Consider the following 17,792-nt stretch of genomic DNA (forward strand, 5'->3'; position numbering starts at 1 on the left):
GAATTTTAATTTCTCCATTTGTTGAGATTTAGGATTTTTTTTCCAGCTTCAAGAGAATATTTAAATATGATAAAGTCTATGTACTAACTGCCCCTTTATCAATAGTGTTTACTATTTTCTTTGTTTCTATCTGGAAGAGTTTGACAAAAGTGAACTTCTCATTGATGTATCCAGATTTAGGATCTCCTGTGTTGCAGGTTCACGTAACATTATAATTCTAGAAATAACTAAAGAACTCTGGTACACCAGTGACAGTCTTTTCCTGTGCTTTGTGTGTGTGTGACTTGTTTTGCTCATTCTTTAGAACATTAGGTATAATGGCACACTTTAGAAAATGTGTAAATACTACCCTGAAAACCCCCATGTATTTAAATATTGAAGTGGAAAGTAGTCTTTGTGCCCACTTGGCACCTTACTAAATAATTCAGCTGGCTTTCCCTTATTAAAAAAAAAAAAAAAGCAGTGTGTGGGGGTGGGGGACATCTTTAAAAACTTGCTTTGATGGAGAATGAAAGAGCCTTGGTGTAAAAAACAAAGGTTGTATAGAAAGTAAACAACTGGCTTTCTCCTGAGTGGCTGGATTATTTTATGCTTTGAAAGAGCTAAGAACATACTGCTTTCCTCAGATGTTAGTGCAGAAATGTTTTCATCAATTAACATTTGCTAAGAAAAATTTTTGTGTGCGCTGCTTTTCAAATGGAATGATAGATAAAATGGCTGTCTAAGGACTGTTCCAGGCCCTTTTTTCCCCCTTTTAATGTCTTAGAGCATAATAATTAGGGCATGCCAGTTAGGAAGCATGGTAGAAAACAAAACCAAAAAAACAAAAAGTTACTTGCGAGAAAATTTTGCTGTAGGTAGCTTCAAATTAAATGAAAAGAACATCACCCACAAATCATGCTAATTTCCTCCTTCAGAGTTTGACCCAATATGTACACCCCAGGGTAGGAACATGGGGAGAAACAGCAGAAGGTAGGGCACAGGGGGCTGTTTCAGAGGCCCCAGAGCTAGCACAGCATCCTCTGCTCAAGGCTGCTCCCTCACTCCAGCTCCATCTTCTTCACCCACACCAAAGCCATCACCATCCTGTGAGGATCTACACAAGCCTCACTTAATCTCTACAGTGATATTTGGATGATATGCTTTCTTCCCCTTTGCAGGTGAGGAAACAGATCCAAGCTGATTCAACTGCGAAAGGACATGAGGGAGGCAACCCCAGGCTGTCTCCTCCATGGCCCACATACCCAGCCTCTGCTCACTCCGAAGGAACATGCTTCTCAGGTGAGGGTGTCTGAACAGGAAACTGGGGGGGGGGGGGCACTTTCCCTCTGTTAACCCCTGGTAGCTTCCTTTTCTTCCTTCCTTCCTTCCTTCCTTCCTTCCTTCCTTCCTTCCTTTCTTTCTTTCTTTCTTTCTTTTTTCTAGTTCTTTGTTTTTATTTTTTGAGATGGGGTCTCTCTGCGTAGCATAGGCTATCCATAACTCACTATGACATAGTGACTACGTACAGATTGGCCTCAAACTTAAGCGTCTCTTGCCTCAGCCTCCACAGTGCTGGGAATTATAGGCTTGTTCAACTTTGCTCACAAATTTTAGTGCAGTTATGCTTTACTAAAAATTAGTTATTATGCCAGGCGCTGGTGGCGTATGCCTTTAATCCCAGCACTTGGGAGACAGACGCAGGCGAATCTCTGTGAGTTCGTGGCCAGTCCAGTCTACAAAGAGAGTTCCAGGACAGCCAGTGCAGTTACACAGAGAAACCCTGTCTCGAAAAACCAAAAAATAAAAATAAATTAAAAATAAATAAATAAATAAAATTTAGTTACAATACTTTCTCCCTTCTCTCAGATCCCCTCCTTCAGACCCTTCCCTTGTCCCCATCCACTCTCAAATTGATAAATTTTTCTTTATTATTGTTATATACATTATATACAAATACAACCTGCTGAGTATGTTTTGTTTTGCTGTTTGTGTTTATATGGTTTTAGAGTTGACTACTTTGCCTTGGATAACCAGTTAGGGGGACTATTTCTCCCTTTCTCTGCATAACTAGTTGCCTATAGTTTTTTGTCTAGAGGTGGGACCCCACAAAATTTTATTTTCATTGTTTTCGTTTATGTGTAAATGTGTAAGCCACTGTGTGCATGTGCACACAGTGGTCAGGAGAGGGTGTCAGACCCCTTGAAGCTGGAGCTCTGGACAGCTGTGGATCACCTGACACGGGTGCCTAGAAGAAAACTTGGGTCCTCTGCAAGAGCAGCAAGTACTCTTAACTACTGAGCCATCTGTCCAGCCCCTGTTTTGTTTGGAATAAACATGCTCCCGTGTAAGGGTAAGGCCACAGAGTTACAGAAAGGAGGGCAGGACACAGGCAAATGTGTCAGGTATATCTTGGACAAAGGAAAAAGGAAGGAGTTTAGATGAAGAGAGCTTATGCAGAAAATAGAAAACAGTGAAAATAGACTTGAGGGCTATAGTAACGTGATCAGCATGCTTGCTAAAGCAAAAAACCACACAGTTAGAGTCAGGTCATGCAGTATTTCATTTGACACACTAATTAACCTGGGCCCAGAAATGGTTTTAGTCTGACCAATCCATTTAAAGATCAGTAAATACAGGGTCAGGAAAATTAAATGCTTTGTCTGAGATCCCAAAAAGCGAGACTAGCCCATCGGGACGTAGCCAGACTGCCTGGCTTGGGGTTCAGTGCTCTTCACCAGCTATATAAAACACAACTTAGCAGCTTTAAGCACACAAGTACTCTAAGTTACAACTCAATTTCTAGAACACAAAAATAATCTGAAGACCAAATATAAAAAGTAACAATTTGAGCCGGGCGGTGGTGGTGCACGCCTTTAATCCCAGCACTCGGGAGGCAGAGCCAGGCAGATCTCTGTGAGTTCGAGGCCAGCCTGGTCTCCAAAGCGAGTTCCAGGAAAGGCGCAAAGCTACACAGAGAAACCCTGTCTCGAAAAAAAAAAAAAAAAAAAAACCAAAAAAGAAAAAAAAAAAGTAACAATTTATCCTCTACTTGAGAGCCAATAGTACTGTGTAGAAGCATCCACAAAGTAGTCATTTAGTTATGCATGGAGGAGAGTTCTTAGGATCTTTGCATAATTGTTTTCTAATGTAGTTCTTCATTTCATCCTTTTTTTTTTTTTTTATGAGATAGCATCTATCTCTGTAGGCCTAGGTTGGTCTCAAACTTGCCACCTAACACACTGTTCCAAAGAGATGGGGTAACAGAGATGAGCCATCTCCAATAATTTAATTCTTACAAACATTTCAGATTTTATACTATTTTAGTCTCAGAAACCTTAATCGGACATCTATAAACATGCTCACTAATATTTATTTCATCCATCAGCGAGTTCAAAAAGATTGGGCGGAAGGTCTGAGGTACTGGTTATTTGGGCAGTTTTAATTTATAATCTCTAACATTCCTCCTAGTCCCAAAGCTGTGTAATTTAAAAAACCAAATAATCGAATAATATCAAATTAGAATATCTGATGTAAGCATATGTGACCAAGACAACCATGGTGCATTCCTACAACAAGACTGACAAGGCCGGTCCTTCTTAATGCAAAGATGAGATTGAGGAGAAGCTGAGCAAGCCGATTAGACCAGTGTGGCCTTTCAAAGCAGAGGCGAGCTACTGTCAAGCCCGCTGCAGACCAACAGCAGGAAGAGGAAACCGATGGGTGTGAAGTGGGACGTGGGCCTTGACCCCTCAAGTCCAGTAGCATCCCTGTGCTGAAGTTCAGATGTCACACAACGCTGCAAAGTTAGTGACTAATGCTTAGAAGTAGGGCTGTTTAGAGAGCCTCATTCCACGGACAGGTGACAGAGGCCGGGCAAACGGTAGATGACTTTTCCAAAGCCACACACTAAGTCACTGGAAACAGGATTTTAAGATCGGGACTTGTTTATTTATTTTTACTTTTATCTGCATTTATTTTGTGCCGAATTTATTCCCATGCCATAGGTTTTTGTTCCTTCAGCTTCTTCTGGGATATCTTTTTCTTCTGAGCAACCTCCCCTTCTAGCTTTCGAACAGTCTGTTCCTTTTCAACATGGCCGGGGAATCACGTGTATGGGTTAATCCCACCACGAGCTCTGTAAATTCGTCGGGCATCTTAGGTGCTGTGTTCACTAGATGTGTTCAATGACTAGAGAACCCACATCTAACCCCTTCAGTTCAGCATCACTCTGCATTTTTAAGCATGTGCGGCCAAAATTCAGCACTCTTTTTAGGCCACCGGCCCTGTGTCCAGCCTTGCTGTTTGGCCTGGGTGCACCTACCCACTCCACCATTATACCTCTGGAACGACACACAATGCTCCTTTAAAGTGACATCTTTTAGATACTTGGTGGCTTTTCGGATATGGTACCCTTGATAGCCTGAGCAGTTTCTTGTGTATTCTTAAAGTGAACAGGAAGATTTGAACCTCTTGATTTGCATGACTTTGTAGGATCTTCTGGGTCAAGAGAGTAGTGACCATCTTCACAGGTCACCTCAGGCCACTTACAGGAAGAGGCAATGCCAGGGCTCCTAGGAGAATTCCTAAAATGAGGATTTCTATTTGGCCATAAATGCACTAATTTTGTGTGGGGTCAGGGTCTCTCTTTTGTCTCTCTCTTCTGTGCAGAAATCTTCTGGCTTGCTTCATTGTGTATTTTTGTTGTTTCTGTTTCACATTTACAACGTGAGGATGGGTCCAAAGACAACCACTTTCCCCAGCAGCATCGCAGACACCTTGACTGTCCTCAGGAGGGAACGTGCACTGTGATGATGAGTGATGGGTGAACTGGAGATTCACCTGGGACTGTGTGAGGGCGGGAGATCTCAGCGTTCATCAAGACAAACAGAAAGTAAAAGAGTAAAATCAGAGTTTAGTTTACCGGAGACTTATCTCAAGTTCCTGGGACTCACAAAAGAGAAAATCAGGGAAAAAAAAAAAAAACCTAGAAAATGAAAACAGGAAAATAAAAATTTATCTACAGATATTCCAATAAAGCTGAGGTGTTTAAATGTCCTAGTTAACTTCAGCTATCAACTTGATAGAACCCACAGTCACCTAGGAAGAGGGAACAGCAAATGAAAAAAATGCCTAGATCAGATTGACTTGTGTCTGTGTTTGTGAGGCATATTCTTAATTGGTGATAAATGTGGGAGGGTACAGATCACTATGGGTGGTGCCATACCTAAGCAGGTGAGCCTGGGCTTATAAGAAAGGTGGCTGAGCAAGCTAGAAGGAGCAAGCCAGTAAGCAGCACTCCTCCATGATTTCTGCTTCAAGCACCTACCTCGAATTCTTGCCTTGGCTTCTCTGGATGATAAACCGTAACTTTTAAGATGAAATAAACTCTTGTCTCACCAAGTTGATTTTGGCTAGTGTTTTATCACAGCAACAAGAAGCAAGCTAGAACACCAAACATGCCCCACCACACAAGCCCATTATTAAACACAACAACCTGATTTCTAAAGCACTTACTGTAAATTCTTTAAAGCTAATGTCATCCTACTATTATATAAATTGGAAAGTGCAAATATAGAAAAATAAACACATAGGAAAATATATATTATCGATAAGTCTAACAATGTTGATAATTCACAGAAACTTTAGGGAGACTTTGTGATAGAGACTGTTCGTTATCTTGTAAATCTTGGTAGGATATCAGGTATCAGGAGGGTTCTCCACCCAAGATTAGCTTCTCTCCCATACCTGTTTTAATGAACATAAACAGCTAAAACAGAAGCAGACATGGAAAAGTTACAATATTGGCTTCATATTCATATTCCCCATTAAGATGCCAAAATTTAAATTCTATTCACCGATTATGCAATGTTTGTAGTTTAATATTTTTCTCTAGTAAATTCCTGGATTTCCTGATGTGAATCAGTTTTCTTTGGTATTTTTTAATGTTTAATAAATGAGACCTAAATCCCGTGAAATGTCATTTGGAGGCTTTTCAATCATGACAAAATTACTTCCAGATTTACTGTGTTCATATAAGAGAGTTTTAAAGTTGTGTTTGTCATTATTGAGAAGGTTTTATTTATAATAGCTTTATTGAGTCATAATTTTATTCAACAAAAATGTATCCATTATAACTATATAGTTTGGTTTTTTTTAAAGAAAAATACATTCTACAGACATCACCACTCTCCAGTTTGAGTATATTTCTCTCCCTAGAAAACCTTCCCTCATAACTCCTGCTCATTCCTTCCATACCAGGCCAAGGGTAATCACTGATGATATATTTTAAACTTTGTGGAAGTTTTATGTAATAGACATCATACCACATGTGTCCTTTCTACATGACTTTGCTTCCTCTTAACATGTTTTAGAGGTTTATCCATCTAGCATGTATCTATAGCTCATACTTTTTATAGCAGAATAGTATTCTACTATGCCAATAATCATTTGAGGGATCCTTGGGTTATCTCCAGGTTTCCACTCTAGTAATTTCTATTATTATTTTTCATGTATATGCTTATATAACATAGATTTTCCTGAAGTAGAATTGAAAGGTCACATGATAAACTTACATTTATATTTTTAAGAAACTATCACATCATTTTTCAAAATAGTTTTGCCATTTTACTTTCTAATCAGAAGTTTATAACCACTCTCCAGTACTCCATTGTGGTTTTAATTATGATTTCCCTGATGCTGAGAATATCTTCATGTGCTTACTGGTCATTTGAATACTGGACTAGTGATATGTTTATTAAAATACTTTCTACTTAAGATGATGATTTTGTTTTTAAGTGTGTGTGTTTATCCTTGCATTGCGTCCTAGTGCCTGTGCCCTCAGAACCTGATCGGTCACATCACCTGGAGCTGGAGTCACAGACAGCTGTGAGCTACCTCATACCAGTGCTGGAAAGTAAACAGGTCCTCCACAAGAGCAGTCAGTGCTCTAACACTGGGCCATCTCTCCAGCCTCTGCCTTCCCATTTTCCAATTGAGTTGCTTGGCTTATTCTTGGTGTGCCCACCCTTCCCACAGTCCTGCATTTGTCTTTTCATTCTTACTGGTCTGTTGCTGTCTTTTGAAGGGAGAGTGATGTCATTTCGATAAAACCTAATTTATTAACTTCTTTTTTTTTATAGCTCATGATTTTGGAGACATAACCAGGAAAGCTTTGCCAAAATCAAGATCACAAAGATTTTCTACTCTCCTGTCGGAAGCCTTACAATTCCCAGCTCTCACATGTAGGTGTGTGGTGGATATTGCATTTTTTTCTGTCCAGTGTGAGTTAATTGGGCTCATTGCTGTGCATATGGACAGTCAATATCATCATCTCAAAAGCATTTCTTGAAAAGACTCTCCCCATTGATCTGCCTTGGCATCTTTGTTGAAAGGAACTGACCACAATGTAAGGGCTAATTTTTGGACCTGCTTTCCCATTGATCTACAGGGCATCATGCCAATATTGTATTTATTGTTGCAGCTTTATAGTAAGATTTACAATTAAATATTGTAATTACTCTGTTCTTTCCACAGAAATTGGTTTTGGGAGTCTTGTTTCTCTGTGTTTCCATTTTAAGATGATCAATTGCTACAACAATGCTTGCTGGGATTTTGACAGGGATCATATTGAATCTATAGATTCAAATTGACTTTGAAAATGTTTGCTTGCATAAATATTGCATTTTTATTGTTGTGAATAATAATGTTGTAAGTGGAATTTTCTGTTGATTTTGTTGATTTTTGTTGATTAGTTCTAGTGCATGCATGTGTATTCCTTAGGATCTTTTATAGACAGGACCATGGCATATGCGAACAAAGGTAGGTAGCTTTAGTTTCTTTCCCTTTCCAACCTATATACCTTTGGATCTTGTTATTCCCTCCTCATTACACTGGGTAGAATGTGCAGCACAGTGCTGAACAGTAAGGATGCCTGTGAATGTCCTTGTTTGGTTCTCTAACTCAGTTACTAAGTCCCTTTTTCTTTGCTTTCAAGATGAGATGCACACACTGTGTCTCAGTTTTAGGGGAACCAAGTTAGTCTTTCATCATAAACACAGTGTTGGCCATGGGTTTTCACATATGTTCCTTATGATATGAAGGGAGTTCCCTTCTACTGCTAATTTACCGAGCATTTTATTATAAATTGATGTGTTTTTCTTATCACTGGCTTTTCTGCATCCATTCACTGCCTCCCCCCCCCCCCTTTAAAAATTTACCAAACTATAGGAAACCAGGGCAGTTTCTGACTCCTGGTCTATGGCAGTGCAGTGTACTAGCAATGCTGTTCATTTACTCTCCCTGTCCACCTTCACAGGTGTGCAAAGCTGTAACAAGCTACACAGGGGCCCTGGGAGGACAAAGTCGGGAGAGCAGGTGTGCAGAGGAAATGGTGGCCCAGGGAGAGAATAAGAGCTAGGCCCCATGTCAGAAGACAGGGTGGGGAGAGCTCTTGCATGTGACTGACTCCTCCCTTCTCAGTCTCATCAGGATGAAGCAGAGACAGAGACAGAGAGCCCCAGAGTGAGGAATATAAGGGGTCTTAATTTTCTGATTATTTACTTTAGGAAAAACTTCAAAGAGCCTTTTGTAACAGCACATTCCTATTTAGTAATCATCTGTAATCACTTCATGGTTAATGATCATTTGATATCCCAGGATGACACTGGGTAAAGAGCTATATGTTAATCAACTTTCAGTTGCCACAATGAATATTTAACATCATCAGCTTCTAAAGAGAAAAAAAATTTTTTTTGGCTCATGTTTTTAGTCCACAGTGGTCTGGCCCCATTGCCTTGGGGCCTGGGCCAGCGTCTTGGTGGGGAGCACAGGAGGAGGCCAGGAAGCTAGGAAAGTTAGAAGACTGGAACTCCACAACTCCATGACCCCTTCAAAGGCATGTGACCACCACCGGGCAACAGTGGCCCTCTGGGGACCAGGCCTTAACAGAGGGGCCTTGGGGGCAATAGTCCAGATCCAAACCTCAGCACTCTGCTTTCCAAAGGGGGCTGCTGAGTGGTTCCCTGCCCTTGTCTGATTGTCCTTGTCTGATTGTCCTTTCTTGCTCTGATGTCACACAAAGCTGGTTGCTCTGTGGGTTGTATTAGCACATTCTCAATATAGGTCCATCTATGAGGATGGTCGCAATCAGTTTTGAAGGACAGTTTTGCTAGACACAGCATCTTTGCTTCACATTTTTTTCTTTGAGTATTTTAATATATATATATCTCCTATATCCTATTTATTACCATTTCGTGTCATGGCACAAGTGCAGAGGTCAGAAGAATTCCTTCCAGGAATTGGGTCCCTCCTCCCACTGTGAGTTCGAGGCATTGAAGTCAGGCCATCAGACTTGGCAGCAGGTACCCTCACTGCTGAGCCATCTCAGAAGCCTGGCATGTTCGTTTTTGTTTAGCTGCCTACATGAAGGTCTGTAAGGGGGAAAAGAGGACCTTAGTTTGCTGGTGCCTCTGTTGAGCTGGGTCTCCCCACCATTGCTCACAGAACCAGAAGGCTCATATTTAAGTGGGAAGAAGAAGAAGAAGGAGAAGGAGAAGGAGAAGGAGAAGGAGAAGGAGAAGGAGAAGGAGAAGGAGAAGGAGAAGGAGAAGGAGAAGGAGAAGGAGAAGGAGAAGGAGAAGGAGAAGGAGAAGGAGAAGGAGAATAATTGGAGCTGGGCATGGTGGCACATGCCTTTAATCCCAGCATTTGAGAGGCAGAAGCAAGTGGATCTCTGTGAGTTCAAGGCCAGCCTGGTCTACAAATCGAGTTCCAGGAGAGCCAGGGCTGTGTGTGTGTATGTCAGGAGCAGAGCTGGAATGTGCATGTGAGTTCTGGTGCTTGCAGGGACCAGAGGACTGACCCCTTGGAGCCGGAGTTACGGTTTGTTGTTTAGCTGTTAGACATGGGTGCTGGGAACTGAACTCAGGTCCTCTGTGAGAGCAGTAAATGCTCTTAACCACTGAGCTAGCTCTCCAGCCCCGAAGTGGTATTTTGAGGTAACAAATGGGGGTGTCCTTCAATAGCAGCTGAGGCAACATCAGAGCCAAGGCAGCTTGCTTGCTGTCTAAGTTCTGTATTGCCAGAAGACTCTGGCTGATGCCTTTACAGTCACAGGTAAACAGCCAGTGGCTGGGCTACCTTAAATTAGGACTCCATAAAGTCGTTTCCAGGAGGCGACAAAGGCTCATGAGTCATGCAGGGCTGTCTGCTTCAAAGGCTGTGGGGATAGGTCTAGGAAGTATGATCATCACACACAACAGATGTCTGTTACACATCCCAAATGTCTGATGGCTTTCTGATTTTTGTGAAATTATTCAGTTCTAATGATCTTATCTTGTTTTGAGAGACAGCGTCACTTTGGAGCTTCATATGAAGACAAAATTTAAGTGACTCTTTATTCTAACATCTTGGCAAAGTTGCATTCCAATCGCTTTCCCTATAAACAGAGTTCTACAGCCTTTGTTGTAAAGAAGGCACACAAATCCATTTCTTTTCATGCATGTTTCCACTAATGTTCCCATGTTTCCAGGGCTTTGCTGTCTTTGAAGGCTACTGAAGGGGAAATCTCTACTCTGCACAGATTCTCATTTTCCACATTGAATATTTAATTTCATCTTTTTCTAATTACCTCCCGACATTACTGATTCCTATCTGTCATAGCTGGAAATCAGCTTCCTGTAAGGACTATAATGATTAATGAACACATGCTTCTCTTACTATGCGGCATACTTCTGGGGCTCCAGGCACTCCAAGGGATAGTCTTGGACATGCCAGGGAACATATCCTCTTGGGGAGAATGTTCACACAGAAACAACTACACCAGGAGGTAAAATGTCAAGTGCCACAATAATATGAAGGCAGAGGGCAGCCTGAGTTTGGTGGTTGGGGACAGGGTTTGGAAACCGGGTTGGGTCTTTAGGGTGGTGAAGAATTTGCGTGTTTCAGACAATGTGGCTGAAGGTGAGGCATAGACGATCCTGAACCACCTGAGCTATTTCTGAACCCTAGCCATTGTCCCGGGGCTCAGCACTGCTGTGCTTTTCCTCGTTCACCACCTGCCTGCTTGTGTAAACAGGCCTCTGCAATGATAGAAGCTACCAGTGCTGGAGTATTTTCAGTTTCTGTTTTCACTGCTCCTACCTACTGTAGAGATATCGGAGAGAGACATCTTCGAGTCCTTCCTTTCTATGGCATATTTCAAAAGGAAAATTTTCACTAGTCATCTTGAGCTAACACGAAAACAGTAAACACTGTAGAGTACCACCATCTTCCCCGCCTTTGCAAGGGTCAGGTCAACTTTCTGCACTGGGGCTGGAGAGTTCCTTGGGGTTCTGCTGTTCACTTCTGAACCTGGGATATCATCACCCAACCTCTTCATTCTTTGTAAACCTTGTCCACGGTCAGCCTAAGTAGAGGCCCCCTCTTTCTACCAAGGCTACCCAGCAGCCAGACCTAGACTATTTGCACACAGCTCCCTCTGCTCAAGTAGGCCATTTGCATTTCTACGGCTCCTCAGGCTAGCGGACAAAGGTTCCCTCCCCTAGGAGAGTCTGGAATTGGGGGTGTCTCAGCTTCCTTTCTACTGCTGTTATAAAATACCTGACACAAGCACCTGAGGGGGAAGGGGTGACTCTGGCACACAGTCTCAGGTTATAGCCCAAACACAGGGAAGTCACAGCAGCAGGTGCTCCACACAGCTGCCATGACACCCAGTCAGGGAGCAGAGAACACAAGGGATGCTCGGCTCCCCTTTCCATTTCGTGCAGGGTCCAGCCCCAGAAATGGTGCAGATTCCACCCAAGGTAGGCAGGTCTTCCCACATCCTTACAGGAAGCTGACTTCCAACCATGGCAACTATGTTTTTCTGGGATTCCTGAGTGTTCAGAGTGGGGCAGGGTTCTCTGATTTTTGTGCCTTCTCTTGGGCTCTTTTCCTTCTGTTGGTTTGTCTTGCCCAACTTGTGATAGTTTTTGTTTTATCTTACTATATTTTATTCTGTTATATTTTTTTAAAAGTGAATGAATGAATGAAAACCTAGCCACGAGGATAAAGGTAACAATTGAACTGTCACTTATACCTGCTGGGAGCAGGAAAATCAGTTTTCTCCAATGGAGTGACACTGAGTATATTAACCACTTCAGGGCAGACCTCATGCCCAGGAGTTGTTGACCACATATAACAGACTCCACAGTATTTTTGTATGCTTTTATTTGGTTACAGGGCTTTTGTCTGCTGGTTTGGTTTGGTTTTTTGGGGTGTTTCATTGGTTTGGGAGGGTTTTGTATTGGTTTTTCAAGAAAGTTGGGAAGGTAGGGAGGAGGAGAGGATTTGGAATGACTTGGGGGAGGGGAAGAATATGACCAAAATATATTTAAATTGAAAAATTGTTTTAAACAAAAAATATTTTAAAAAATAATTAAGCCCTATAATCAGCATGTCAGGGATAGCCATGATTTATTGCTTATTGATGATGTAACATTGGTCAGTTTACTGAAGCTCTTATTGCCTCATGTTTCTCATTTTAAATGTGAGAAGACTCTGAATATGACAGTCTTCTAGTGAATAAATTTATTCACATAAAATTAAAAGCTTAAAAAAATCTGTTTATATATATGTATATATATATACATATATATAAAAACTCCCTTCCCAAGTGATTACAAATCCTGCCAAGTTTTAAGCAAAGTTGTGTTTTTGTTTGTTTGTTTTGAGACAGAGCCTCATGTAACCAAGGCTGGCCTGAAACTTGCCATGTACACAAAGATGAGGATAAACTTCTGACCCCACCACCTCTGGTACCCAAGTGCTGCACTTATACGCATGTACCCCACTCCCGGTCCAAAAGACATTGTTATATGAGAGAACTTAGTCAGCCAAATGAGCCACGATTTTGTGGACAGACAGAACCATCTTCAGAACAATTTCAAGGGTCAAAGCATCTGGGATGAAAAAGTGGAGCTCTCCATCAGTACTGCTTCTTGGTGAAAGGAAAGGCCAGCAGATAAAGAGGGAGAATAAGCAAAAACGGTTCCATAAAAGGCCAGATATTTGGGAGGCTAAGAGAGAAACTTGGGAGGAGAGGGTATAGAAGGGAATCTGAGAAGGCACCAAGGACAGAGAAAAATCCTGTTGGCAAGAGTACCATGTGTTTAATTAGCACAGCTGGAGTATGAGCATAAAAGAGTGTCAGGGCACTTCTCAATAGGGGCTGATGGAGGCAAAGGTGTGAAAATTGAGACTGGGGTTTAAGAAAGGTGAGTTGAAGGGCCTCTTGCTGGATCCCCAGAGTGGATGGAGGGATTCTCAGTACAGTGCAGACTTGCTATCAGAATAAGGCAGATGTAGGAGGGGCTCTCTAGAAGGCTCCTAGGTTATCACCATCCTGATGTCAAAAGGAATGTAAGAGCCAGGTAGGTTCTGAGTAGCATCAACTTTTAGTAGAACAAAGGGTTTTCTTAGCTTTAACCAGCAATGCTTAGCAATAAAAGTTCAAAATTTTTTTCCACTAAATATAACAAGAAAAAAAAATAATGTTGAATGACAACTGATTTAGGGACATTCATTATTCCTGCTGGGTTTCAGCCAAATTTTAATCACTGACAATGGAAATGACATGTAAATTACACACATAAAAACAATATGAAAATACTTGTCGGATACATGTTTTGAGAAAAATACAAACGAAAATGATTATTAGGGTAGAAATAAAATTGGTTCTTTTTTCCTTCTTTCTACAAAGGAAAAAAGTGAGACACGCATTTTTGCTTTTGATTAGGCAAAACTTCCATTCATTCCTTAAAATTTTACTTAAAATTTAAAAAAAAATTGGTATCTTGACTAGACATTTAAAATGTCTTATTTATCAACCTTCAGATTTTACCTTTTCCTATTCTCCTATGACCAAACACACATTAAGCAAACAAACAAACAACAACAAAACCAAAAAACAAAACCTCAAAAGCAGCCAATTTTCCTAATGACAAGCCATGAGCTATCTCCAACCTTACTGCTTGCTGCCTCCACCCTAATTCTAAAATATTTAAGTGATATATTCACATTTACCCATTTTGTTCCACAGTTCAACCCTGCATAGGACTGTCAATTAAATCTAAGTTTACAGTAAGTACCAAGGAGATTTTTTTCCCCCAAGCAAGGTGCCATATTAACATTTCTTAGGATATATTTTATAATGCAAAAACCAACAGCAAAACAAACCATCCACTTATAATTCAGAATGTAAGTTAGATACATACAGCTTGCACACACAGTCATCTGCTTCCTTCAACAAAATATTTGCAATTTCAAACTTCCTATCATCTTTTCCCGCACAATATGAGAAAAAAATTAATACAGTCCCTTATTTTGAGAAGTAGCATAAACATGACTTTTTTAACTAAAGAGGATATTATGAAAATAACAAAGTCACCAAAAGTAGGAAGATGAATATATCAGTGGCTATGTGCTAGAGTGAGGATCTTTTAAACATATGTTTAAAAGTAGTATCATGTCTATAAGTTCCAGATTAATGGGTAGTATCTAATTATGAACATCACTCATCAAAAATAATTAGTACAAGCAAACTAGCACAAAATGACTTAAATGAAAGTAGAGCACTCATTACGAAAGGTCAGGATTTTGCGTGAGTACTGATTCCATGTCCCAATTCATCATTTCTTTATCAAATTCAGAGATAATCTGGAAAGTAGTCAGAAATTAAAAATCCATCATCTGCAACCTATTTCTTCTTTTCTTTTGCAAAAAAATCATCGGGATTGATTCTGGCACAGCTCCAGCCCGTGATACACTGGAAAGAGCGTGCACCTGCCACGCTCAGTGCAGAAAGCACACAGGACAAGAGCGGGGAGCAGAGATCAGTGACTTGCTGCTTTGGGAAGCATAGAACTCATTCTGCTGTGGGTCGATCCCTTTTCACAATCCCATCCAGTTTCCCTACCAAAATACCACGCGCAAGAAATCCTGTTTCCCTTGGGAGGGGTCATAGTCTTGAAGAACCAAAAAAAAAAAAATCTGAGGAAATACTCGACTCAGGGAAGGGGGAGTGGTTGGAAGAATTCAAGTGGAAGAAGCAGAGATTTAAGGAATGGAGTGGAACTCACCGGGCTGCACAGATGTCAAAGGTCAAAGGGCATAGCCTTGCAGGCTCCCCAGGTGCAGGAAAAATGAACGCCCACTCCTGAGCTCCCAATGTTAAGCCGAAGTCCAGGGGCTCAGTTGTTTCTGCCTTCGACGCCAGGGACAAGCCCTACCATGCACAGTCTTGGCAGGAGTCAAAAGCCAGACCCGCCCGATTTCAGAGCGCTAGCTCGGGAATCCCCTAATACTCCTTCCCCCCACCCCCTCCCGCGCCGGAGGCCACAGACACCTTCATCTTCGCTCCCCACCTTCTCCTGGCCCTCTCGCTCTTAACAGCATCGGTCTCCATGGCGACCTGAAACCGCAGCTCCCATTGGCTCGTTCAATATGAGGGCCGGGCCAATGGGGAGGGCCGGCCCTCTCCTTCCGCCCAATGGGGCGGGCGCGCAGCCTGTCTGGGGACGGCGGCGTGCTGACGTTCCCGGGTGCCGGCACTGGCCGGGCGGGCGGGCGGGCGGGCTGGCGGCGGGGCGGCGGCCTCCGAGCAGTCTGAGTGGCTCCGGGGCTGGGTGCGCGTGGACGCTGGCCGCGGCGGCGGCGGCACTATGGGCACGGGGTAAAGGCGAGCTGCCGCCGCCACCAGGGTGGTGGGAGAGCCTCTTCGGGGGAGGGGGCGGGTGGGGAGGGAGGGGCGGGCAGCGGCGCGGTTGCCGCACTTCGGCCAGTTTGCTCCGGTGCCGCAGCGGCGACCCTTCGGCGCGGATGTCCCTGGTTCCTGGAGCGACGATGACCTCCGCCTGAGCTGGAAAGTAAGTGCGCGGCGCTGGCGGGGAGGGCGCGGGGCTCCGGGGCACGAGCTGCCCGGAGCGCGCCGAGCCGGGACCTGGCGACGGCCGGGCGCCCCCCGCGGCTCCCTGGCTCCGGTGGCTCCGTCCCCGCCGCGTGCTCCGCCATCCCGCCCGCCTCTCCCCTCCCCCGCGGCGGCGCACAACTTTGCCCCGCACCGGTCGGTGCGGCCGCTTCTCCCCCGGCACCGCGCCACCGCTTCCCCAACTTGAGCCCCGCGGCTCCCGCGCGCCGTCGCGCCGGGGGCTGGCCGTCTGTCGCTCCGTCCCTCGTTCCTCAGAAGCAACCGCTTACCGCTGCCTCCCACGCCCGCCCCGCGTGTCGCTCCGGCCCTTGGAGCTGCACTGGTGCTCGTGGCGACCGCCCGGCGGGTCCAGGGTTCCCAGCTCGCGGCAGCAAACCGCACGCTCCTCCCTCGCGGGCGCCCCAGCCCCAAGGCTACGGGCCGCCCTCCCGCACCGCCCTGCCTCCTCGCGTTGCCAGGAGTTGGAGCGTGGCTGCTGCACCCATCGGAGGATCGGGGGTCCCTGTCCCCTCCTGCTCCTTGGGAAACGAGGGGACCAGCGGCGGGGCTGAGATTTGGCGGTGTGGTGGTTGAGTGCGACACCCCGCAAGCGCAGGCAGCGGAGGCGCCGCGGTTGCTCCGGGCGCCGCGATAGGCAGGTGTGTGTGTGTGTCCAACGGGCGACGCGCGCTGCCAGCTCGTAGGCTGGCGACAGATTGTGCTGGAATGCAAGGAATGCACCAGGGACAGAGTCCGCACGGGCCGCGGCCGCACTAGCGCCTTCCCGGCCCTGCTTTCCCCGCGCAGCCAGAGGTCACGGAGCATCTTCAGAGCTGGTGAGCCTCCTTCCTTCTCCTGCCTCCGCTTCTCTCCCTGCGGCAGAGGGCGGCGGAGAGGGAAGCGCCGTAGTTTCTTGGGGCTCCAGTCTATGGTTCTGGGTTTTTGCTGCATTGGTTTCCAGGACCGTGAATTTGGGTGTCAGTGTAGCCCAAGGTTATTGATCGTTGCACAAGGCTCTTGGCAAGTTTGGTTTTGCAAGGTTTGGATAGCGCATTTTTTTTTTTTTTAAAACCTAGGGTTTTCTGAATACCCGCAGAAACAGAGGGCCAAATGTTCTTGAGTGACGGACGAGCTTGCAGCCAGCATATTTTAGCTGTATCAGAAAACGCCTTTTAGTGCTCCAGGTCCGGACTGTACTGTGAGAAATCTTGAATGCATCACTGCTGTCATAAGGATTGGAATATTTCCCCTCGTCATACTGGGCTGTGTTTAGGCCTCGTATAATACATAATGAATAGAAACAGAGCAGCAGTGTTTGGCCAGCGATGGGACAGATAGAACCGTCTGGTACAGTGAAATTCGGGGCGTGTAAGTTACCACTGCAAGTAACCCGGGGACATCACAGTCATGTATATTTCAAGATGTAATTAGTGGAAAGGGCCGTTTCTCTCTTTGTCACTGAGTTTCACTGAATAAAAAGCACAATCCTACAACTTTTAAAGATTGGTAAATATGTATAAAATTGATAATGGCTAGTATACATTTTTGGTCAGTTAATACAGAAAGACAATATTTTGACATATGCTTTCCCAGAACCGGGGTTAGGTTTTTGTTTTTTAGAAAGTAGAATTCGTCTCTTTTTAGATGGAGTATATTGCGTGAAAGTATCTTCATTTCTGATACCTTGGGAAACAGTTGTGGCAAATGGCAACGTGAAAGCAAGAACAAGGTCTGGAGGAAGTGTTTCTGGCTGTTTCTAAGCATACCTTGTGTACTCTTCATTCCATACTGTTTGCTTGGAAGGGTGCAGGTACTATAAAACCTTCTGCACTTGGTTATTTTGTATCCGATTCAGTAAAATAAGAAG

General features: G+C 43.9%; 2 protein-coding genes and 1 pseudogene across 32 annotated transcripts in view; 1 reads left to right on the forward strand and 2 right to left on the reverse strand.

The window, feature by feature from the left end:
• Positions 1–15,540, reverse strand: part of Ccdc148 (coiled-coil domain containing 148) — a 310,826-nt gene extending 295,286 nt beyond the window's left edge. For 7 of the 17 annotated variants that reach the window (XM_052723813.1, XM_052723803.1, XM_052723805.1 and 4 more), the window contains exon 1: positions 15,099–15,534. The gene's annotated coding sequence lies outside the window, so the exon portion shown is untranslated. Of the gene's footprint in view, positions 1–15,098 lie in introns of all 17 variants that reach the window. The other 10 variants (XM_052723798.1, XM_052723799.1, XM_052723796.1 and 7 more) reach the window with 4 other exon arrangements.
• Positions 3,269–15,424, reverse strand: LOC128100476 (60S ribosomal protein L17-like; annotated as a pseudogene).
• Positions 15,541–15,751: 211 nt separating the features above from the next.
• Pkp4 (plakophilin 4) overlaps positions 15,752–17,792 on the forward strand; it is a 229,904-nt gene continuing 227,863 nt past the window's right edge. For 13 of the 15 annotated variants that reach the window (XM_052723816.1, XM_052723818.1, XM_052723825.1 and 10 more), the window contains exon 1: positions 15,752–15,884. The gene's annotated coding sequence lies outside the window, so the exon portion shown is untranslated. Of the gene's footprint in view, positions 15,885–16,648; positions 16,762–17,792 lie in introns of those variants that run through there. The other 2 variants (XM_052723833.1, XM_052723817.1) reach the window with 2 other exon arrangements.

This window comes from Peromyscus californicus, unplaced genomic scaffold, assembly GCF_007827085.1.
Source record: "Peromyscus californicus insignis strain IS unplaced genomic scaffold, ASM782708v3 Scaffold_7__1_contigs__length_154581171, whole genome shotgun sequence".
NCBI classification, from domain to species: Eukaryota; Metazoa; Chordata; class Mammalia; order Rodentia; family Cricetidae; genus Peromyscus; species Peromyscus californicus.